The 25,792-nt window shown below is 33.9% G+C and overlaps 1 pseudogene; it reads right to left on the reverse strand.

The window, feature by feature from the left end:
- The window catches only part of LOC122147062, a 75,784-nt pseudogene that overhangs the window by 44,625 nt on the left and 5,367 nt on the right, over nt 1-25,792 (reverse strand).

Genomic DNA, 25,792 nt, shown 5'->3' on the forward strand with positions numbered 1-25,792 from the left:
TTCAATAGAAGATTCAACAACTTGAGAGTGAGTAAATCATGACAGAATTTTCATTTTTGCAGAATTTTCAGCAGTTTGGACTTGAATGAAGTGAGGAAACCTGCACGTAACCTTTCCACAGCCATTTTGTTTTCATAGAAGATATTGTGACGTATCATTAAAGGATTGTCTAGTAATATATCAATTATCGCAAAATTGCTGTATCTTGATTTTATCGGTATACTGTATATTACTCATTGATTGCTCTTTCAGGGGACTTTCTCTCAGATGTTTCTCCTCAAATTCCTTATATGGAAGAACAAAAAACTAATTAGAAATATCTCATATTGAAATCTTTGACATTTGACTATGTGCTATAATGAGATCTTTTGTAAATCTAAAGGATAAAAATCAAGAGATCTAATCAGGAAACTCATAGCTGTCTAGGACAAACAATTGATCTATTAAACAAATACCATTCTTGGTTTTACTTTCCTATAGGCCATGACGTGGTGTGCTCAAGACTCTCCTTGAAGCAGATGTGAGTATTTTCTGCTGAGGAACCCGAGTGAAAGAGATTAGGACATCACCCACAGAGATTAGACCCTCATCTACTCTGACAGCCAATCAGAAGGACAGCTTGAAGACTTGAGGTTTTTTTTTTTTTTTTTTTTTTTTTTCTATCTTTTGATGATAAAACTTTGAAAGGGAATTTCAATGTGGAGGATTACAAAGGGACAGATACAGAGGAAAGGAGTGACCCTCTTCAAAAGTCTTAAAGAAGAGTTCAGAACACTTTCTGCCATCCAGGAGCCACTGGTAATAGCTTTCTTTTCTCTGTCCAAACGATAGGATACTGGAGTTCACTCATTTTAGAAATTGTAGGGGCATCTATATAGATAAGATATGACCCCACATTGAAACTGGGAGACAGTATGAACAGAGAAATGATAAGGGTTTTATTTGGCAGCTCAGAGAAGCGGGGAACTTGACAGGCTAAATTGATTTTGGTGTTGGTGAGTAATTCTAGGTGCTATGGGAAACTGGTTTGCAGACAGTAAATCTGTAAAGTCTCCAACTGTTCAACATAACAATGTGAGAATCAATGTCCCAGTGATCTACAGGAGAGCTTTCTCAAATTGTCATTTAAGCAGTAAAATATTCCTACAGAGAAAATGGTTATTATCGGCTCTGTTGGAAGACAATCTGGCACTGTGTTTAGAAAATAACTACTATGATGACCAGAAGATCCAAACACCTAAAGGTCTAAATGACCAAAATCTAATAGCATGTTATGAGTCATTAATAAATATGCAATAAAATTAAATAACTAAAAAAAAACAAAAAAACAGTAATTTTATGTCAATATAGTTATTTTTGCTTAGATTTTATTTTAAATTATATTTAAATATGGTTTAAATATTGAATAACCAAGTAAGAATACCTCATGTTTGGATAATCCAGTAAATTTAAACTTCAGAAATTAACGTTACTTCATCTGATTTGATTATTTTGGATGCAAAAATAAAGTAGGCATTATCAAAAAATAAACTTACATTTTCTGCAAGAAAAAAAAAATTTATTACACATTGATTGATGCTTCATACCTCAGAGGACTTATAAACATTATATAAAAAAAGTTAACTTAAAAGGAAATACAAATATTGCTTTGACAACTATGATAAGTTTAAATAATATAAGTTGAAGTTGAAGTACTAAACGACTAAAACTAAATAAATTAAAAAATAATAATAAAATAATCGAAATAGAAAAATAAACAGAAACATAAAATAAAAATAATAAAGAAAATATTAAAAGGCACATAAAAAGGAGACTCATTTAATGACAAAATAATTATTTTTGCTTGAAAATGTCATTTGATTTTTGTAAATAGGATTTAATTATTAAATAACCATGCAGGAATGCCTGTTTTTCTTTCCATTCGTACAACATAATCCACTAAATTAAAACTTCATACATGAAAGGACCTACGTTTACTTCATGTCATTTGATTATTTTGGATGCAAACCAGAGGATATATCCAATGATTCATATTCATGGCATTAGTACAAAAACAGCTTTTAACAATTTCAAAACTGCTAAAAAGACTTTTTATTAATTTATTTATATGAAGACTATCACATAATCACACTATGGCAGTACTGTTAGTTATACTAACTAGTCTTTTCGCAGTACGGGCACTGCCCTGGAATAAGAATGGATCCTGCTTGGCAAGCTGAACAGAGCTAATGATGAAGACTTCATAAATCAAAAACTCAGTGACATAAATCTTGTGAAAAGAGTCTGAAAACACATCAGACACTGGCTTTTAATAGGACGGCAAACCAGGGGTTGGATAATTAGTGTACCATTTCTAGTCATGATTGTCAAAAAAAAAAAAAAAAAAGGACACCCCGAATTTGTGTAACGGATTCAATACTTTTCTTGTCTGTCAAGTGAATCACATTATCTGTGAATTAGCGATTCAATCCCAGTCTTCAATTAATAAAAGGCAAAATATGTTGAAACGAGAGTGCCGCTGCAGTGAGTTCGGCCACCGCTGACACTAATGTGCAGTTGCTCAGAAACAAATGACAGCTAATGTAGCTGTGCACGTGTGTGATGCCAAAGTACCAAAATGAGACTGAGTGACACATCTGTAATTCAGAGTGAAAATCTGACTGGCACACATTCACAGTCTGGTGATGAGTGATGCTCATGCTGTCAATACTCTGTTGTAAAAAAAAAAAAAAAAAAAAAATTAACCCATACGCTCCTTTGCACCCTTACCATTCGCATTCAAAGATGTCATAGGCAGACTGGGATAAAAATATCTCAGATATACTAACATTATATAATTTGATAGAAAGCAGTATACTGGCGCACTGTAGTATTTAAGCTTGGAAATCATGACAATGCCACATTATTCTTCAATAAAAATATATATATATATATATATATATATATATATATATATATATATATATATATATATATATATATATATTCAATCATACACGGTTTTCCCTTGCTTCAATAACAAACAATTGTTTTATTTATATTAATAATAATAACCAAATTTATTTATTTATTATTATTACTATTATTATTATTATTATTATTGGAGAACAACACCTTTATGAGATATATACATACATAGCAACATTTTCCTACATAATGTTACTACTACAGCTAATAATAATAATAATTACAAAAAATATAATTACGAAAATTGCTACTACTACTAATAAAAACAACAGCAAATTATAACTAAAATAATAATCAATAACAACAACATAATATTTAGTTTATTATTATTATTTATTAGATATTATCAATTGAGAAAAAAACAGCTTTAAGATATAGAGCAACATATATAGCAAATCGTTCTATTATTATTATTTGATTTTTATTTTATTATATATATATTATATATATATATATATATATATATATATATATATATATATATATATATATATATATATATATATATATATATATATATATACTGTATATTCTCAAAATAAATAAATAAAATAAAAGTCAAATAATAGTAATAATAATAATAATAATAATAATAAATAGAACAATTTTGCTATATTTGTTGCTGTATATCTTAAAGCAGATTTTTCTCAATTGATAATATCTGTGACTGGCTATATATAAAGAATTTCCAGGGAGCAAATGCTCATCTAAATGTGGTACCAAATTCATAGCGAGCATCCTCAGAGTCATTAGTGAATCTCTCTTAGTCCAGCCTGAGTGCGTAATATTAATGAAAGCTTTGCTAGAGACCTTTCCACTTTAATCATCCTCATCTCTCTCACTCTTTATCACTCTCCAGTGACCTTTTCAATCAATTAAAGCTTTAAGGCTGACCTGATCAGTGTGAACATGAGTAGTACAAGCTGTCCATGAGTCCATGAGCTGGAAGAGCAGAGAGCTCAGAGCTGCGGCCAGTTCAATCATTGTCTGAGCGGAAGCCTTTACGAGATACATATACCATTCAAAAGTTTGGAGTCACTAGATTTTCTTATAATGTTTTTGAAAGAAGTCTCTCAGTAATTATGTCAACTATTATAACAATTTAAAATAACTGTTTTTAATTTATTTTAAAATGTAAATTATTCCTGTGATAGTTAAGCTGAATTTTCAGCATCATTACTCCAGTGTCAAGTGATCCTTCAGAAATCTTTATAATATGCTGATTTGCTGCTCAAGAAACATTTTTAATAACATTTTTACTGCTAAAAAAATGTATTTACTGACACTTGTGAATTAATGCTTCCGGCTTAATAAAATTATCAATTTCATTTAAACAAAATTTAGCTGACAACAAACTTCTGATGTGTCTTAAAAGAAATTTTATCAAACTAAATTAATAAATCTGCTATAATGTTGAATATTTACGAGGCACATTTGACTGGTTTTATTTTAGGCCTATCCTGAATATATATATATAAATTTTCAAAGCGTTTAAAATAAATTGCATTTATTTATTTAGCAGACTCTTTTATTCAAAATATAAGTCCATGTCACACTTTAAGTGCCTTGCTTCTTTGTAGTAATATAATATAATATAATATAATATAATATAATATAATATAATATAATATAATATAATATAATATAATATAAAATAATATAATTACACACATTTTGTCAGAATGCTGTAGTTATGGTATCTAACCAGCTTGACCCTCTGGACTGACCTACTATTGTTCTGAAATAAGTTTGTAATTAGCAGGACTTCTCAAGAGACAGAGAGAAAGAAAATAGACCCCTCCCCTCTATCTCTGTCATTCACAATAGAGATTTATCAGTGAAGGTGTTTATCAAAGTTTTCAGAAAACTCCAAATTAATCTCTAAATTGTTATCTCTATGCCCAAGCAGTGAAGACACTTCTTATGTAAATCATGACCTACTAATGCTGCTGTTATCAGACATAATGCAATTTGCATAATTGTCCCCTCATTCAGCAGCCCAGCTTGTTTAAATTTCGACCTTTGGCTTTTGGTGGGTCAAAACCTTGTATAAGTCATGAAAACTCCATGAGTGGGATTTGCATAAGACAAACTCAAAACTCCATCCACGTTTCTAAGTCAGAGACAGAATTACATGATCATTCAAAGGTTTTCAAGATTTTTAATTTGTTAAAAGAAATCTCTTAGGCTCATCAAGACTGCATGTATATGATCAAGAATCCAGTAAAATCAGTAATATTGTGAAATGTTATTTCAATTTAAAGTAAATATTTTCAATTTCAATATATTTTAAAATCTCATTTATTCCTGTGATGCAAAGCTGAATTTTTAGCATCATTACCCTGGTCACCATTTGAAAAGAACACCATTTGTTTGAATCAGAAATCATTATAAAACTGTAAATTTTGATCAATTCTGCAAAAGAATGCAGCCTTAATTAATAAAATGAAAAAAAAGAAAAAAAAAAAAATCTTATTGACTCCAAAACTTTCGAACAGCAATGTATATAACTATATTCTACACGTCATAATAATGTGATTTCACCTATAAATCATATATATGATATAATGTGCTGTAAATATGATATTTGCAGTTTTGTTCCTTTTCATTTTTATTACTGCAGAAAACAGAAAAAAAGAAGTCGTATACCCCCACAGAGTATGGTATCCTCACTCACAAGAGTACTGAGCATGTCAATCTTTAAGTAGCAAGAAAAACACATCTTTACTGTTTGAGCCAAAAACAACTTCTCCCACATCAGTACGAGGCATCTAGACATCATGAGCTTTGGGAATTTGGCAGACAACATATTAGTTCAACTTATGTGCAACATCTCGACATAAACAGAAAAAAAAAGGCCCTCTGACACAAACACAGAAATAGTTCTGTCTCCATTTACTCGACTTCATGCTGATACTGTTCTCCTGCTCGAAAACTTTTCACACTGTGATATAGGATTTTGGTCACACAATACTATTCCTCTATCATTTACTTGCAGGGGGGAAAAAATGGTTTGGCAACAAAGGCATCACATTCAGGGCATCGGTTGAAAGCTTAATCTCTCAGCACAGATGTGTAGGACTCCTATAATTCAAGCATTTCAAGGGAGCTCAAAGACGCCTCCATTGCCATTAAAAGATTCCCCACAGTGCTGGCACTAACAGAGGACACAAAAAATAAGAGACCAAACTCAACTCGTGCACATTGATATAATGTCAACATCTGCTTTCAAAAACATGCATCCATTACAACTGGAAGAGTTCAGCTTCAGAATCTTCTCATTGACTCTGTTTCAAAACCTAGTGAACTGCCTACGTAGGCAGCATCTAAAGGCATTATAGACACCTTCCTTTCATGGAGGTTGTTCCAAAAGGTATAGGCAGCATAATTATTCTAAAATACCTTCTATGTGTCTTTCAAAGGTAGTATCGGAGGTACAGCACGGAGCAGTGGGCAGCCATTTATGCTGCGGCACCCGGGGCGTAGTTGGGGGTTCGGTGCCTTGCTCAAGGGCACCTCAGTCGTGGTATTGCCGGCCCGAGACTCAAACCCACAACCTTAGTGTTAGGAGTGAAACTCTCTAACCATTAGGCCACGACTTCCCCACAAATGCTAAACTTAAAAGTTCATTACAAATATGTAACATAAAAAAAATTATATAACCAGACATAGACCTTGTAAAATATCAAAATTTGATTATAATAGAATTTATCACTATGCAATGGTATTTCAAGAATAATGAATAAGACTTGTTCCATTTTGTATATAACATAAATCTTTAAACACTGCATCCTGAGAGAGCTACACACCTCCATTATCTTCCCTCACACAAACTGTATGACAATCCTTCCTGCCTTAAGTATTAGATCGCAATCAGAATGAATTACAGCGTCATTACAGTTCAAATGCAGTGGGCTGATGCTGCGTGGACTAGACATGGAGAGTGATCCAGTTACCACAGCATCAGACAAACATGCATATACATCGTTAGAGCTAAATTAAAAGCCCTTCGGGGTTTGCTGGCCTGTTTGCTTTAATGTTGCTTTTGAGGCCTGGCTAAAAGGAAGTAATTCCAGGGGAGGATTCCTGTCATCCATACAGGGCATGCTGACAACCACAGCCGCATTTCCTATTGATTCACAGCAGAGAATTCATCCCTCACACCCACATACAAGACCAGAGCTGAAAAATACATACATTTGCTCATAAAATATATAGACCTGCACTCAGACTCATGCACACACTCCTATTGACACACACACGCATGGTTTTTCACCTCAGGCAATCCACCCGCAAGAGGGACTGAACAAGTTCACTGAACACCAGAGGAAGGAAACAGTTAATCAATATGCATGAAGGCAGAGAAAGAGAGAAAACAAGAAAAACTGTTTCACAGGCAAGACTGTCTGTTTCACCAAACGAACGGCCGTACTTCCATTCAGTTCAGTCATTTATGCACTGACCCTTGATTTAAACCCGTCCACTTCAGCAAAGTGAAACTCTTACTTCTTCAAGAGAAATGGTACCGACACAGTAAGAACAATACCAAAACAAACTCAGCAAGAAGATGGGTGCTCAAGCAACAACATTTCTTGAAATTGCTTAGCGAAGTCCAAACTGACAACCATAAAACCCTAACATTTCCTCTAAAACTCTGCATCAAAGTACCGAACGCAAACACACTAACTCAATTTTACCAGAATGCACTGTATAACCTTTCTTTTCATGCATGCTGAGTCTAAAGAGAAGGAAAAAGACAACGTGCAGACTATTTCTGACAAGCCAGGACTAAAAATCTGTGACATTTGCATAACCAAAGACATTTGCAATTACAATTGACCAATTAGGCCATCAGAAGCTTTTCGAGAAAGAAGGCCCTCATTATGAACCCAAGAATCATAGCAAGTGGGTCAGACAAAACAACACAAAGCTGGTTGGTTTAAACCTGAGCCAGAAGAAAAAAGAAAAAAGAAAAAAAAAAAGCTGAAGCAATGATGAGGAGATAGGTTTACTGGTAAAGTCAAGACAGTCTAGCGCACACCAATCCAAGGATGTTATGTTTGGTTTATGCAAAATCATGAGTGCAATAATCAAAAACAAACAAATAATATTAATACAAATGAAATCATTTGACAAGTTATTTAAAATAGGTTATCACTATCTATTAATGATTTTTTTTTCGTAGGCTTCATCGTTATGTCAGTAGGTTGCAAAAAGTGATGGAATCATTAACTCATTCAAACACACTGATTCAATTCAGATACAAAACATGTAACTGTCCTTACAAGTACATCGTTGAATTATTCACTTAACAATGCTGAACAACGCTCAGAAATTAAACAACTGCCTATCTTTAAGAGTCACTGAATCATTAACTCATTCAGTACAAAAAAGTGACTGTTAGTGAGTCATTGAATCATTCATGCATCTGATTCATTCAGACACACTCATTCAATCAGGAACTAAACAAGTAACCGTCCTTAAGGCTTAGTCATTGAAGCATTCATTCATATGATTTGTTCAATAACACTGATTCATTCAGGTTGACTATACACATGTTTTTGGACATCCTTCCATGTTTTAAAGTGTGCCTTTAACGGAATGCAAACCAGTGACTCATTGAATCATTTACACCCTCATGTCGTTCAAAACCTGTATACATTTCTTTCTTTTGCAAAATGCTGGGAATCAAAAATGTATTTGCTTAAATACAATGAAAATCAATGGGAACCAAACTGTTTGATTACCAATATTCTTCAAAATATCTTCTACCAAACAAAGAAAATCATACAGATTTGGAACAATATGGGGAGTACATAATGACAGAATTTTTATTTTTGGGTGAACTATCCCTTTAACATCTTGCACTGTTGTATAAAAGCAATAACACATTCGCAATTGTCTTTGCATGATCTACAAACCGCTGTGACATAGTTATATCACACCACATTACAGGAAAAACTATACCATTTCGAAAACAGCTGCGTTGCTGTCACTGCAAAATGTAATGAAGTTAAAGGGTCTTAGTTACTTTAGTTAGTTACTCCCCGAAACTGCTGCTAGGATAGAACCTTTAGGACAGCGGCGGGATTTGTTTCATTAGCACAAGCATTTTCTTTTGTGGTCCTACCTGCATGAGGTGCCATCAGAAAAGGAAACTTGATGGGTGAGAGTGAGAGCAGGTGGAGAGGGTGAGCAGAAGAGACAGATGGTCCCTGTGTCACGTCAGAATCCATCGCCATCATGGCTGCTGCTGCCAGAGCGATCCGTTTAGAACTTCCTACTTGCTTAATAGCCACAGGACAACCTGAAAAGAGAAATAAAGTTTGATAAAAGAAGTGAATTACTGTGCTTTGTCGAATAATACCATGGATATAACAGTATTTTTGGTTGGCAATTTTCTAACAAAGTATGTGCTCTGAAATATTGATATTGATGGCTGTACTTGAACAAGGATGGGGAAATAGTCCCAGTAAATTCGGTAATGTGAGTCTGTGTCGATTTTTATTCCATCAAGCTGTCTATTTAAAGTTACCATTAAATCAAAATTTTTTTTTTAATAGAATATTGAGGTGTTTATGATTTATCTGTGCACACGATTATTTTATTTTTTTTAATTAATGAGTCCTCATAAATGTTAATTAAATGATACTACAGCATAATCACGTGAGAGTGCAGCAATTACCAAACAGTCAGTTCCCAGTAGACAAAATCAAGTGCCGCCATACATCTTTTCTCTTTCAGGAGGCAGTTTCACAGTATGCATCATAATATGGAAGATGATCATAACCAGTGGTGTGGTGCAGGGTATACACAGCTGTATGGCGTATACCCACTTCTTTATCAGTCAGCATTGCGTATACCCACATCTAAATCCCCTCTGATGCACTTCATCCTGTAGTGTCCTGCATTAGCCAAACAAGACAGTCCAGCACATGCAAATATTCCCTGAAAACACTCAGGACCGAGGCATAAATACGTTCATGCAGGCTATGTTTCATTCATACTGGAAGCCAGAGGGTGCGCTTAAGCAGAAAGTCCAAGACAAACCCCTAAAATTAATAACTTCTACGAGGAAATCCCTAATATGGATAAAGGAATTCTATTTGTAAATTAATTATATTTGATTATTATCATATTAGACATTTCTGTCCTCCTCACTTCTGAAATGATGGCTACACCCCAGTGTCAGGGCTCGAAATTGACTGTATGTCATGGGAGAAACAGTCAGTCACACATAGGAGTAGAGATGTACAATTCTGGAATCACATTTTTTTTTATTTAATTATTTATTTGATTATTATTTTTTTTTTAATTAATTTATTTATTTCAAATAGAGATCATGATTATGCAATGATTGTATACAGTCAGCTAAACAAAATAGCATGTAATTTACTAGAGTTTCTGACAAAATGTTAATTGTTGCAGTCTATTTATTTACTTTATTTTGAATTATTTATTGCAAAATCTGCACCTCTTCTGTGGCTATGATCCTTGCTCCATGAAGTCAAACAGCAGAAGTTAAGTGACAGTGTGCAAATACTACTGGCTCATTTTGGGGTGAACTAAATATGCAAGTCTAGTTTTACATGTCACTGTTTTTAACAAAGTGGGGGCATAAATTAAGAGAATAACAATTGTATGGGGGTAGAATTGTTGCAGTATTCCAAATAAATCGATTATGATCCACAAATAAATGTAAAGAGATTTACAAAAAATTAAACATATTGACAGATAAATAGAATGAGATCCACGAATAAATCTCAGAGTTTCACAAACACATGTGAGACTTGAAAATAAAAATATATTCACAGATATCTTTTTATTCTACAAACACAACTTTGCCTGGCATTTATTTGTGAATCGCATCTTGTGCATTTGTAGATCACTGCATGCATTTGTGGATAGCTTGCTGTGCATTTGTGATTCGCTGCACGTATTTGTGGATTGTGAGACATTTCTAGCGTCAAGATGCTCACCAATCCACAAATGTATGCACTCTACCAACCGTCTACTTAAGCCAATTAGATAACAGACACACTATGCTGACCAATCGTAGCACGTTCTCGCTATAACCAATCACGTTTTGCTTTACAATCAGGGTGGGAGCAGATCATTTTGCACCCCTGTAAGGAACTGCATTCTATGGACACTTAAAAAAAAAAAAAAAAAAAAAAAAATTGTGTGGTTAAAAAAAAAAAAAAAAAAAAAAAAAAAAAAAATAGATTGTTGGAGTATAAGGTTTCTTTGTATTTGCATCAGGATCAGTGAATGAGGATAAACTCAGGATTATACACAATTTATGATCATTCACAATCACAAATCCCTCTGGTGGGTGGGGAGGGGCAAGGTCGTGGTTAGAATCAAAGATATATATTTTCTTTCCATCATGAATGACCCTTCCATAATGTGTTTGTATCCAGTATAGCCTTGATTTAAAGTGCTGTTTCTCTGGCATTTTCAAAGGCATGTAAAATTTTAAATGTCTTTTACTGTAACAATTTTTATGGCCCTTATATGTCCTATTTGAGCCAATGCATATTATGAATAAAGTTATTTTAGGAAGAGACTGCCCTGATTGTAAAGCAAAACATGATTGGTTACAGCGAGAATGTGCTACGATTGGTCAGCGAAGTGTGGCTGTTATCTGATTGGCTTGAGTAGACGGTGGGTGGAGTCCACGCATTTGTGGATTGTCAGCGTCTTGACGCTAGAAGTGTTTTTAAAATCTACAAATGCACAGCGAGCCACAAATGCATGCAGCGATCTACAAATGTACAGGACGTGATTCACAAACTAAGGGCAGGCAAAATTGTGTTTGTGACAAACATTTATTTATGAATATGTTTTTTAATTGCAAATCTCATTTTATTTGTTTGTGAAATTAATGAATGTTTGTGAAACTCTGAGATTTATTTGTGGATCTCATTCTATTTCTTTGACAATATGTTTAATTTTTTGTAAATCTCTTCACATTTATTTGTGGACCATAATCTGTTTATTTGGAATAATGCAACAATTCTACCCCCATACAATTGGGGGCATAAATTAAGAGAATACCCACTTCTCAAGGCACCACTACACCACTGATCATAACTTCCGTTTAACGCTGAATTGAAATGCACAATGTTTTAGAGATGTTAATGTTATTAATTACTGAAGTGTTTTTTAATAGTTTAATCACTTTTATCATTTTCTAATCACTTTTATCACCATCTATAATTGCCTAAAAACATAACATGTTACTATAAGAAAGTAAATAGGGTTCAAGCAAATAAAGAGTCATATAAATAGAGATTGTTATAATTCTATGATGTACATCAGTGGTAATAGTATGTGTATTCTTCCCACCGGATGTTGTGTGCAGGTCTGTGTTTGTTCTATGTTTTAACTGGCTGCCAAATATTTTCATGGGCTTTTGCCTTTGTGCTACATCAAAGTGTTGAAATCCTTATCAAATTTGAAGACAGATATGAGTGTAATAGAATTAGAGTGTAATAGTCAATTGTTTTGGACTGACAGTTGTTTCCATTTGCAAAGCATCATGGGATGAGTAGTTTACTCAAGTATGCTTACGTACTTATACTTACTCAAGTCATTTACTCAAGTATACTTAAAGTGTAGGATTTAGGATTTTTATTTATATATTTATTTATTTTACATTGTAAATATCTTTTATTTTATGATTTTCACATTTTTAGATTTTTCTCTGTTTGCTTTGGTTCATGGTTAGAGTTGCCTAGGAGGAGGAAACATGGGGAAAATATGGCAGTTCAAAAAGGGGTGCCCCTGGAAAAAAAAATGTGGATTTTCTTCGAAATAAAAAAAAAACAAAAAAGTAAAAGTGCACTGAAAAAATGTTTTAGGATTGAATTCGAAATAAATTTCACTCAATACAGTAATTACAAAGAATGTAGGAAAGGAAAAAAGAAGAAAGAAGTAGAAGAAAACAGAATTACATATGTGTGTGTGTGTGTGTGTGTGTGTGTGTGTGTGTGTGTGTGTGTGTGTGTAATATATATATTACTGGTATATACTACTGCATAGTATATACCTTTTCTTTTTTGCATGATTTTTGAAAAATATTTTCTGGTTCAAATTAAATTTTCATGTTTCATCTGGTCGCATTGGTTCATGATTTAGAATTCATTATTGCAAATCTATTTGAAATGCCTTGGATGGAGAAAAGTGGGAAAAATAAGGCAGCTCAAAACAAAGTAGATGGTCCTAGTTGTGCTCATAATGCACCAAACTTCACTGTGTTGTCAAAACCATGATGATGATCCATTATGAGTCACCTGGGTGAGCTTACACACATGTGCTCGTTTCATCTCCACTCCGTCTCATTTTCAGCGCCTGCCTCCTCCCCTGAGCGAGGGAAATGCTATTTAACGAAACCTTGAAGAGATCTTTGGAGTGAGCAGGCGTGGTGTTTCTTCCACGCTGAGCAGCTGAAACACTTTATCTAATGGTACTGAGTGGGCGGATAAGAACCAACCAGAGCAGTTAGCATGCACATGTACCACACTAAAAAATCAGGCCACTGGGGAATATATCATATGGATCGGCTCCAGCACATCGACTCTCCCATACTGCGAGAACGCTTTAGAATGCGGAAAAACAACTGAGGGTTGTGGGGAGGAAAACTCTGTCATCTGACAGCTCAAGCAAAGGGTACGGGACTGCAGATTAAACTCTACTAACCTTTTACATGTAGCTTGATAATGATAAATGTGGATCTAACCACTTCACTTAAACACCTAGCCGCTGGAGATGAAGTGACAGGTGCACAGATCACATAAACACTGCATCGTTCATCAAGAGACACTCTCCACAGACATAGAAACCTTGAATTATATATCCACCGGGGGCTTCCCTCGAACGCCAGCCCAGCACACCATGTAACTTAAACAGAGGTAAATCCTCAAAAGTAACATGGTGTTCAGAAACAGCACTCATGATATATATAACATCTTTCTTTATTTTGGTGCTGGGTGCTGCCTCTTGACAGGTTTAACAAAGAGGGAGAAACACTATAAATACTGCGGTGGCCAAAGGCTGCAGGAATGAGGCCATTTTTTTCCAGTCTCCAGGGGAGCAATTATTGCTGTGCTCCTTTAAGTGTCCTCAAACCTGCCTAAAATAAGTCCTTACAATTTATTCTTTCCCAACTTATGTTTGATCCACAGCCAATGATTGTTTTGACATCTCCCTATGATAATATACAGTATATCTATAGTGATCCTTCAAGCTACAGTACGAGTTGTCCCAGAAATGTGAAAGTTTTTATTTTTATTTTTGCTATATGAATGCTGCATTAAATTTAAAATGTAAACTTTACCTTGTTTTCAAATTTTATTATATTATATATGAAAACTAAGCATTTAGATTCCAGACACTTCAACAGAGGTAATATACTATAATATTTAAATAATATTTTTATCTATCATCTAACTTATTAATAAGAATATTTATAAAATATGATAATGTAAACAAAAAAAGTGAGAAAAAATGTGATTACATATAATAGTTTTACACTTTACATTACAACTTTCCTTCAGTCACTATAACAACAATTTGACTACTAATAAAGTTTTAATAAATGTATTTGTTTAGATAAAGACAGCAGTGTCAGTAAAGGGCATGCAAAGTGAAAATAAAAAGATTAAAGGTCAGTGTAAAAAATACTAATTAATGTGACACATAAATTGCTAGCTATGAAATGAAACGAAAAAAAAATAATAATGATAATTTCCACTATAGCAGGTGGTGGAGACTGTGGTGTTATGGTTAAATAAAACAAAAAATGTTAAAATATTGCATATTAAAAAGTGTTTCTGTTAATTGAAATAAAGCTGAAATATACTCAAATATAAATATTTAAAAACTTGTTGAAATGCTGCCTTGGCAAAAGTTGAAGTTAGAGTACTAAAATCACTGAAACTAATTATTATTATTATTATTATTATTATTATTATTATTAAGATAGATAGATAGATAGATAGATAGATAGATAGATAGATAGATAGATAGATAGATAGATAGATAGATAGATAGATTAAATGAAAATAACATATACAAATATAAGCTAATTCAGAATATTAATAAATCCTAAAATAATATACTAATAATCATAAAATAACACTGTGATGACACTGTAGCAGAAAAATGCAGAATTCTACTATTATAGATGTACTGTATATACTATGCTGGACTTTGTTAGTAGACAAATTAAACTAGTGAGAGTGTAAAAAGTGTTTTAAGAAAAACTCACAAACTTTTAAGATGTTATTTTCTAAAAGTCCACAGGTCTAAAATTGCTAATAGGTGCAGAAACCCCCTTGTGTGTGTGTGTGTGTGTGTGTGTGTGTGTGTGTGTGTGTGTGTGTGTGTGTGTGTGTGTGTGTGTGTGTGTGTGTGTGTGTGTGTGTGTGTGTGTGTGTGTGTGTGTGTGTGTGTGTGTGTGTGTTCATGTCTGAGTGTGATATGTTTCTAGCAATCTCTCAAATTTCTCTCAGGGGGTCTTGTTTCAGAGAAATTGAGCAGAAAGATTCAGGCCAAGACAAGGGTAAATGCAGCGGGAGCCTTCAGCGCTCTAGAGCTGTCCGTCCTGCTGCGGAGCTGAAATGGCGAGTGATTGCACTTATGAGACTTTCGGCCACTTATGTGTGCTTCAGACTACACTGCCATCATCTTGATTCACAAAGAGGCTCAGTGTTGGATTCTCTGTCTCTCTCTCTCTCACTATGCTGTCCTCCACTGTTCCCTCATTTACCTGGTTAACAAACCACCTACTTCATACCCTCTCCCTGAAAACATCTTATTTTGCTGAATTATGCTACCTGTCTCCCCAGACTCCTCCTGCAACACAAAGGCCAGATAATAATGCTGAGCACCTCTTTTCAGTGTAAAAGTGGATCGACGGTAACTGCCTGAAGAAGAGGCTTTCAGCAGTCATTTATAAAGTTAGTTGAGTAAGAAGTTTGGTGGAAGCACAACAATTTTAGTAAACATGGTTTTAAAGTCAACATGAAATCAAAATGCACACTATTTCCTTACTTAAAGGAATAGTTCACCCAAACATGCAAATCTGTTTACTCACTCCTAACTCATGTCTTTCTGAACCCGTATGGATGCGAAATCACCATAAAATCTCCATATTTCTGCTTTTGCATTAATCATAGGATTCATTGATCTGAACTTATGCACCAACATGGCCAAGTTTATCCACAAAGGATGCTTTTTTTCACTCCAAAACTGACATGCATAAGCTCAGATCCTAAGATCAGATAGTTCCAAAAAGAAACACAAAACCTGTGCTAATTTAAAGAAACCAAGTTGACAAAAAAGATTGAATTCAAGATTTGAGATTCAATATTTACAAGCAATTTTTAGAAGGTTGAGTAAAACTAGCGTCATATCACATACACAGAACTCTAAAGGTATTCACGGCAACCTGTCAAAATAAAAGTCCGGTTTGATTTGAAGTCTGTCTTTCAGTTGAATGTACATCTACTAAGAATCTACTACTACTAAAATAGGCTATGAAACAAACATTTTTTTAAGGAATAATCACACAACATTTCTTCCATGTTTAAATTTTAATAGTAAATCCCCTTTATTTGCCAAAAAATAAAGTTTGCTTATAAGATGAATGAAATTAATGTTTTTATGCCTTCATTTGATAACCAGAACAATTTAAATACACAACACAGAATGTAAGGAAAATAATAAGAATCTGCATTCAAATAATTAGACATGGTAAAACACAGAATCTGATAACAATAAAAAATATGGTGAGAAAAAATAAAACATTTCATAGGGCCCTACAAAAGGCAGGTGAAAGTCTCTGCTTTTCAGATTTTTCAAACCCAGTCTCTAGTTCATGTAGACTGTATCTAAAGCACAAATTCAGTGATTTTTGGCACTGCAGTTGCTTTTGGGATCTTTAAAATTAAAATCCAGGCAGGCTTAGGGGTCTTGGCAGAGGGAGAATGCATTGCTGGGCTACAACCAGGTGCCTATATGTATTGATTTGAAATTGTGTTGGTTGGCTGATTTGTCTTAATGGAGGGCAGAAGTATCGCTGCATGCTCTGCATACATATTTCCAACCAATGAAAGCTATTGCATGGATTTTGTTCATATTATGCATGCAAATAGTGACTTGTGGCAAATAAATATCAGGCCAAATGAAACTGTGTTTTGAAATGTAGTGACCAGAGAACAGAGATTCTCAACCCAGGCTGACTGGAAATGCTCTGTGTGTTTCCATCTACATGTCTGCAAAAGTACAAAACATACCTACTGTATACATACAGTACATTTCACTGCTGGTTCCAGGTAAAATTAACTCTAGAGGTAGTAAAGGGGCATATAATCGATGAATAAAGGTTTATTTTGTATGCACAATGCTATGATATGACCTCAAAACACTTTTATCATATAAAGCGCATGATTTTTGCGCCATACTGTATGTTGCCTTCTCTGATGTAAAGCATTTCTTCTACACACAACTTAATAAAACATTGTCACAGTCACGCGTAACTGCTTCAGAGAAAATTTAACACACTATTTAGAGCCAAACCCATATCTGCAATGAAGAAAAAGTGATATAGTTTATAGCGTATATTGAGGACTTGTGATCTGAAAAGTGCAGCAGAATTTTCCAAAGCTACGTATTTCAGGATTTGTAGAAATGTAGGCAGTCATGTATTTCCAGTGAGCCTGGGTTGTGGAGCGACTAAATTAACTCAGTAATCTCAAATGCATCTCATATAAAAGCCATGGAATAACATCTCTCACATTAGGGTCACAAATGTGCACTCAAAACTCAACCATTTACCATTAAATTATTCCATATATATCAGCAATTGTCCCATCTGTGACTAATTTTACTTCCAAGTAATTTTAAGGGAAACATCTGTTAAGATACTTAAATTAAACATCATAAAGACCTCCATCATGTCTAATGAATAATAAAATGGCAAACTATCAATACAATTCCTATGGGTTTGGTTGATGTGCAATATGGTTTGCCAATACGGGTTGCTTAAGACACCGCTCAACAGATTGTGCCCTTGAAAATGGCAAAAACACTTTTGGAGACATTATTTCATTCACAGTCATTATTTCATTCACATCCTGGAATACACCAATAAAGCTGTGGAGTTTCACAGAGTATAATTAGTATTCACACATAGTCTGCAGTGAAAGTGTGTCAGACAAATCAATGTTTCTTATTTCAAAAGTATTCTGTTTGAACTAGCTGGAGTCATATGTGATGGAGCGTGTGACTGTTGCACTGCGGTGGATTCTTCTGGCACAACTAAAGTAAACAGAGTTTCTTTTTATTTTGTACACATTTTGATGTGCTAGCATGGCTGGCGTGTTATTGATTTCATTCTTTATCTCTAATGAGATCAAAGTATTTCTCAAATTTTAAGTCTTGGTTATGAATCTCTCTGTGGCACAAAATAAATGCATGAAACGTTCCACGTGAAGGTGTTTAAAGCCTCATTAAATTTCCCATGAGGGTTTCGAGTGATCCATTCAAGGTGGGCCAAAACGCTTCAGTGCACACTTCTAAATCGCCTGCTCAACTTTTAAACTCTATTTTCTAGAAGCCGCGTATTTCTTGACAAGGCAACCAGAGTGACTTTTCACGTTCCATTAGGTCCTGTCAATAAGACCAGGCTAAAATTTGTGAAGATGAAAAATGAGATTTCAGAGCAGGTCTGTGAATCAGAGGACTGGTGGGTTCAAAAGTAAAAATGGACTTTTTGGCCTAGAAACCACACTGTAGATCCTGAAAATGCACACACAACAGAATGAGTCCTTCTCAGGAAAGCCCTCAGGAAGCATTTGCAATGCTTCCAACCATTAGATGATAAATGAATGACCGTGAGCGAGCTAAATAAAGCCTGAACTAGTTCGGTTGCCTAAATCACCGTTATTTGGAGCTATTTTTTCCATCTCCAGTTTTAAAATTCATAAATTGCTGCAAAACTCACATCACGACTAATTGCTAAGTTTCATTAAAAAAAAATAAAAATAAATAAATAATAATAAAAATACTGGAACCAATCATTTTCATGTAAATTTCAGTGTTTCCTGCACCATTATTCTGCAGTGTTTGGCATCTTTACTGATTCTCTACAGTGCAGCAGCAAATGAAATAAAGACTGGTCACTGTGAAATAATACAGACACTAAACAGAAGACATATCTTTCTCTTACAACATCCACACTGGTTGCATGAAGAAAACAAAAGATTCTTGAAAATTCTTTAATTAGTAGAAGGTTGAAAACAGCATTTGAAATAAAAATATTTAAAATAAAAATTTGAATACTTGAAATATAAATATTTTGTAACAGAATTTTTACTGTCCCTTTCAATCATTTCAGTGCATTCTTTGAATACATCCAATTGCATTGATTTAATTCATGCCGAATAAAAAAAAAAAAAAAAGTATATATAGTGTATATACAGTATATGCACATGCTGCTCATAAAAATAAAAATATATATTATTATATATTAAATTCCATTGTTTCCAGGCTAAAATTGTAAGTCACTTTGGATAAAAGCATCTGCAAAATGACTAAATGTAAATGTAAAATATCCCTCAGAGACAACACACTGTTATAATTCAATTCAATTCAATTCAAGTTTATTTGTATAGCGCTTTTTACGATACAAATCATTACAAAGCAACTTTACAGAAAATTAAGTTTTTCTACAATATTAGTAGTAGCTTATCAGTGGTGACTGTCAGTTCATGTGCATATAGCAGAAATGTTCAGAAAAAATCAATAAAAAGACGTAAAAACAAACAGACGATTAACACTATTAACAGCAATTATGCAATCAAACTTATAGCAAAATGTGGTAGTTCTAATCAGCCCAACCATATAACTGTACTTACTGATTTTCATGATGATGTAAATCAAAAAGGATGAACATAAGAGAGATAAATCAGCATAAAATATTGGTTTATCGGTACACGACAGCTGGCAGGAGTAGTATTATGGATCGATACCATAGGACAGGGATGTATACCTTCAGAAGGTGGAGTTTAATGGCCCCGAGGGTTGAAACTGCACTGAAGATGAAAATATACGTCTGAGCTATTACACCTTATATTTTGTACAGAACACATTTCTTATTTCCTTTGGTTAGATGTAAACACTGTAGAACACAGATTATTAATGCTGGACTTGAATGCACGGCTGGCGGCACATTCTGTGCTGAGTAGATGAAGAATGTCAGAATCTCAGGAAGTTATTTGCTTCAGATATTGATTTTCATTATGCCACGATTGTATGTTCGAGTTTCCAGTCTTGCAGCCTCACCAGTCATTTTCCAAACATACTCTGTTCTAAATGCATTTTAATTTGGGTCTTGCATTATTGAAAAAAAAAAAGAAAAGAAAAATGTAATAAAAAACTGTTTTAATTAATATGACATGCAAATCAGTAAGTTTCCCTCCAATGACATGTGTATGGAAGTCCTAAAAGGCCATAGATTATTATTATTTTTCTTTCTTGTTTTCTCGTGATCACAACTTGATTTTTTCATGATCAGGACTTAATATTATCTTGATCTTCCCGGCAAAACAAAAGTCACTAACAGGTGGCAGTATAGAACTGAATATGATGGGGTGTTATATACTTACACTTATACTTACTGTACACATACTTCTTTGTGATCGCTATAATTTGTGGAGTATTGTTCAGTAATGACATTTAACTTATAAATGTTAAATGCTTGAATATGATTATTTTGCTTGTACTTGTGGTTAATATGATAATTAGCTGTTAGCATTACGTTGTTACTGCTAGATGACTCATCACAGTTTCACTACCGCAATAAGTGGATTATGTTGTGTTTATCTAGGACGCACTTCAATAATGTATTTGTAATGTGCGTCTTTGTTCTTATTTTACATTTTTATTGTTAATAATTGTCTCTCCATATTACCATATGCTGTGTATGCTCTTCTGTATCATCCGCACCACAAGGATGTGCTGTGTTATTTCAAATCAAAGCTAAATACATGTAGAAACAGCGCATCCTTGTGGCGCGGATGATACAGAAGAGCATGCGCAGCATACGGTGATATGGAGAGACACAGAGGAGACTGTTGACAAAGGAATTATTGAATAAAGTCGTTATTTTTGTTTTCCTCACTTACAAAAAAGTGTTATCGTCGCTTCATATTACCCAGATTGCACGTCTGATGGCAGATGGAGTATTCTGACAACGACTTTCATACCTTTTATGGACCTTGACACTGTTATTTATTTGGCAGTCTATGGGACAGTCACAAGCCTCCAGGTTTTCATCCAAAATATCTTAAATTGTGTTCCAAAGACGAACGGAGCTTTTACGGGTTTGGAACGACATGGAGGTAAGGGATCCCTTTAATCGTTGTATTTTCTACATTTCTTTGTAGGAAACCACACACATACTCACAAATAAATTTATCTTCCCAAACAGCATCCCAAGCTCACAACACACATATCAGTAACAGCCTATCCTACATGACTTTAAAAATTACAAACAAATGATGTATAATTTTATTTCAAAACGAATGAGGGGAAAATAAGTAAAGTGAGTTGAATCCAAGCAGTTCTAAAAGATTTTAGAATAGTTTTCTGCATGCTTTGTTGTTTGTTAGACAGTTTATATTACAAAATAGACGATTGTTAATTACACCAAAAAAATGTTTAGAGTACTGGGGGGGGGGGGGGATCAACAGTGATTCATTAGCCTATATTTATTTATTATTGTAGATGTTATTACTGAGCGAAAGCAAAATGTGCTGAAAATATACCCAACCATACAGTAGCGCACGGTTTTATCTTTCGATCAGAAGCACTTTAGAGTTGCACTTTGTTACTATAGCAACAGTAGATTCGTTGCATTGTGTTTTGACACCTGAAGTTCATAACAAAACGTAGGTGAACATGTCATTCTTACTGCTGCCACAAGAGGTGTTAAAGAGTGAAGTGTCATCTTCTACGTTTATACATTAGGCAGATGCTTTTATCCAAATTGACTTTAAAGATAAAATTTTTAATCAAGGCTAAAAAATTTAAAATAAAGTTCAGCATCATTCTGGGATCGAACTCATGACCTTAGTATATGGCTAAGACCATGCTGTACAGCTTGAGCTACAGGAAAGTATAAGGTTCCACAGAGAAGTGTCTCTTTCATCTGAACTTTCAGGTGAAAAAATATAAGCTAATTATCTCTTGTCAGGTAAATTTCCAGGTGCAAAAATCTACCAATCTACAGTTGTTCTCTCTCAGCTGAAAAATCCACCAACCATCTCTCTTTCAAAAAAAAAAACAGTCTTACGAGAATCTAATGAGCAAGTTCAGGCATGATTATATCTGAATCAGACCGTAATACCATAATATATACTTCTGCTTGTGGATACTTATTTCTACTTGCAGTTAAGTATCTTTAAAAAATTAATATCTTTGCAAAAATGTGATTTTTTTTGCCACTAACCAGTGAAAACTGGTAAATCCAGTGATTAGTTCTTCTTCAGAGCGCTCGTATCAACCCAGTACCAGACAGCAAATAGAAAATTCGAGATTATATCGTATTTGGCAGTTTTGTGTGCAACCTGCCATCAGAAGATCTGTTAAAGAAAGTGTGGGCGTGACGTGAGGCAAAGACTGTAGATGCAGGCTTATTAAAATCGAGAAAGTTGAGGAAAACACTACAGTATGACAGACATCAGCACTATGAGAGAAAAAAACACAGTCCTTTTTTAGACAGGCAAACATGCGTGTGAGTGCCCTATAGGCATCAGTTTTTATATTGAGAATATCTAGTGCCACTACTAATAAAGTAAGTAAGCTGTTACCGAGGAAGCGAAAAAAAAGCTCTTAAAAGCTGCTGCTGACACCCTGTGTGGATGTGTTGCAGACGTCGAGAACTTCCTTCTCCCTGCGGTAGTTAAGGAAGTGTGACTACGAAGACACAAATTGGACTTCCTCACAGAGTTCGATTGTGAGAGCGCCACACTCCCTCCGGCAACAATTACTGCCTCAGCTAACGCTCATCAACAGCTCCAGTCCATGAGGATGACTTTGTAAGAACAACTCTTAACTCAATTCCACAGCTGATTCCCGGACACAGACATCTAACTTCTGAAGCTCCGATTTTCCCCAAAGGTTTGGTGTGCTGTGCAGGGTGAATAAACTATTGCTTTATAAACTGACGCCGAAGTGTGTTAAAAAAAAAAAAAAATGGTTTGATCCATTCAGCTTTATGTCAAGCTAAACTCATCAACTGTGGAAGACAAAGATCAAGTAGATTTTGTACTTCTCCAGATCAAAGATAAACTTTTTAATTCTCAGGCAACTTGCCTGTGGCCTAAAAAAAAACTGACAGGCAACAGACGGGTGGGAATGCGTATTTTATGCCCCAAAAAGAGTTATAAAAGGAAAGTTGTGCATATTTAAAGAACAGTTTTAAATGGCCAATACCATTTTTTTTTTAATCAGTTCTGAAGCTTTTTCCACCATGGGATAAAAAAGAAAAAAAAAAGGAATTTCCAATTTATCTCAGATTGCAATTCTGTTTATATCTCACAGTTCTGACCTTTTTCAGAACTGTGAAATATAAATTCAGAATTGCAAGATATAAGCTATATGTAAAAAGAAATGTAAAAAGAATTCTGAGAAAAAAAAAGTTACGATTCTGAGATGTAAAATGTCAGAACTGTGAGATATAAACCTCGGAACCCCCCTGCAATATAGGGAGTCGGGCGGAATTGTGACATTAAAAGTCCTAATTACTTTTTATTACTTATTCTGTGGTGGAAACTAAACAAAACAGCAATTTTGAGTTTTTATCTCACAATTTGGACTTTTCAGAATTGTGAGACTCAGAATTATGAAATATAAAACTTGAAGTTGCAAGAAAAAAAGTCAGAATTATGAGATAAAAAAGGTCACAATTACTTTTTCCAATAAGCTGTGTGGAAACAAAAACACAAAACAAAAAATAAAATGACGAAAAAACCAACAAGGAAATTTGAACTCATATTTCAGTAAAAAAAAAAAAAAAAAACGAATTGCCGAGATGTTTTGGGAGGAGAATTAGGGCCAAGCAATAATAAAAAAAATATAACCATCTTGAGATTAAACTTGTTAAATTTCAAGAAAAAATTCAAAATAAAATGTAGAGAATTAAATCATTAAATTTTGATAAAAAAGGCGAAATAAAATGTTTAGAATAAACCCATTAAATTACGTGAAAAAAGTCGTTGTTTAGAGAAAAAACTCATTAAATTTAGAGAAAAAATTTGAAATAAAATGCTGAGAATAAACACATTCGTGTCATCAGTCGTGTCAAGTTTTTTTTTTTACTATTTTTCTCAAAATGTAACGATTTTTTCTCGAAACACAACAACTTATTTTTCTCGTAATTTAATGAGTTTATCCTCAACATTTAATTTTGACCTTTTTTTTTCTCGAAATTTTATCGAGTTTCTTCTTGAAACACAACAATTTTTTTTCTCATAATTTAATGTGTATATTCTCAGCATTTTATTTTGACTTCTTTCTCAGAATTTTACGAGTTTAATCTTGCATTATAATGACTTTAATCAAGAGATGTATTTTTTTTTTTAATTATTTCATTGCTTGGCCCTAATCCTCTTCCGTAAGATGTAAACTCAGTATTGTGAGAAAGAAAGTCAGAATTGTGAGATAAAAAGTGGCAGTAACCTTTTTTTATTTTTTTCATTCTGTGGTGGAAACAAGCTTCCATACATTTCAATCGCACTGCATGTTAAAACTCAACGAAGATGTTCCCATAACCTATTCCCTCTGAACTGTACTTCTGGCTTCCAAGACAATATTGTTCCATTTTCACTAAATACAGGTTTAAAATATAAATTGTTTCCTCCATTCGTGACCATCATAGCATGCAAGAATGTAACATTAATCTTAAACCTCACTTTAAATATATACCTCAATTTTTAGCTCAGCAGACACGGCTCTAAACAAGATTGCTCAGGATACATCACAAAAAACATCAGTCACAACAAACTGATTTGCATCGATATATGCATGAGAAACAAATCATTTTTCAGCCACAGAAACAGGCTTCTGCTGCTTTTTGGGTTATGGGGTGTAGAGATATGATTTTGGGTTATGAAGCATATAGATGCAACCACAAACCATAGAAGTTTTTGACAGATGGCAGCAGACTTTACTTCCACACCCACATCTGTTATTTCCATCATTACCGGCGTGTTGTTGCTCTTATTTTTTTGTCACCTCAAAAACCACAAAAACCTCAATAGGTAGGTTAAGCGCATACTACAAGACGGAAGCTCCAATACCTGCTTGCACGTAGAGATTCACAATTTCTTGCCCGGCGTGTTGTTGCTCTTATGGTGCAAACTTAAAATCAACCAGCCCCGTAAATTAAAAATTATATCATAAAATTGATCAAAAGTGACAATAAACGTCATTTTTAAAAGATTTCTGTTTCAAAATAAATGCTGGTCTTTTTAACACTTGACTCTATTCATCAAACTGATGATTGTAATACCACAAAAACAACAAAAATAATAACCATCATATACATTTACTACAATAATAACAAAAATATCAAGAGCAGCAAATCAGCATGATTTTTGAAGGATCATGTGACACTGAACACCTGAAGACTGGAGTAATGAGCTGAAAATTCAGGATTTGCATAACAGGGAAATAAATTACATTTTGAAATATATTAAATAGCAAACAGTTATTTTAAATGCAATTAATATTTCAGAAATATTTTATATTTACT

This window comes from Cyprinus carpio, chromosome A12 (assembly GCF_018340385.1).
Source record: "Cyprinus carpio isolate SPL01 chromosome A12, ASM1834038v1, whole genome shotgun sequence".
Taxonomy (NCBI): domain Eukaryota; kingdom Metazoa; phylum Chordata; class Actinopteri; order Cypriniformes; family Cyprinidae; genus Cyprinus; species Cyprinus carpio.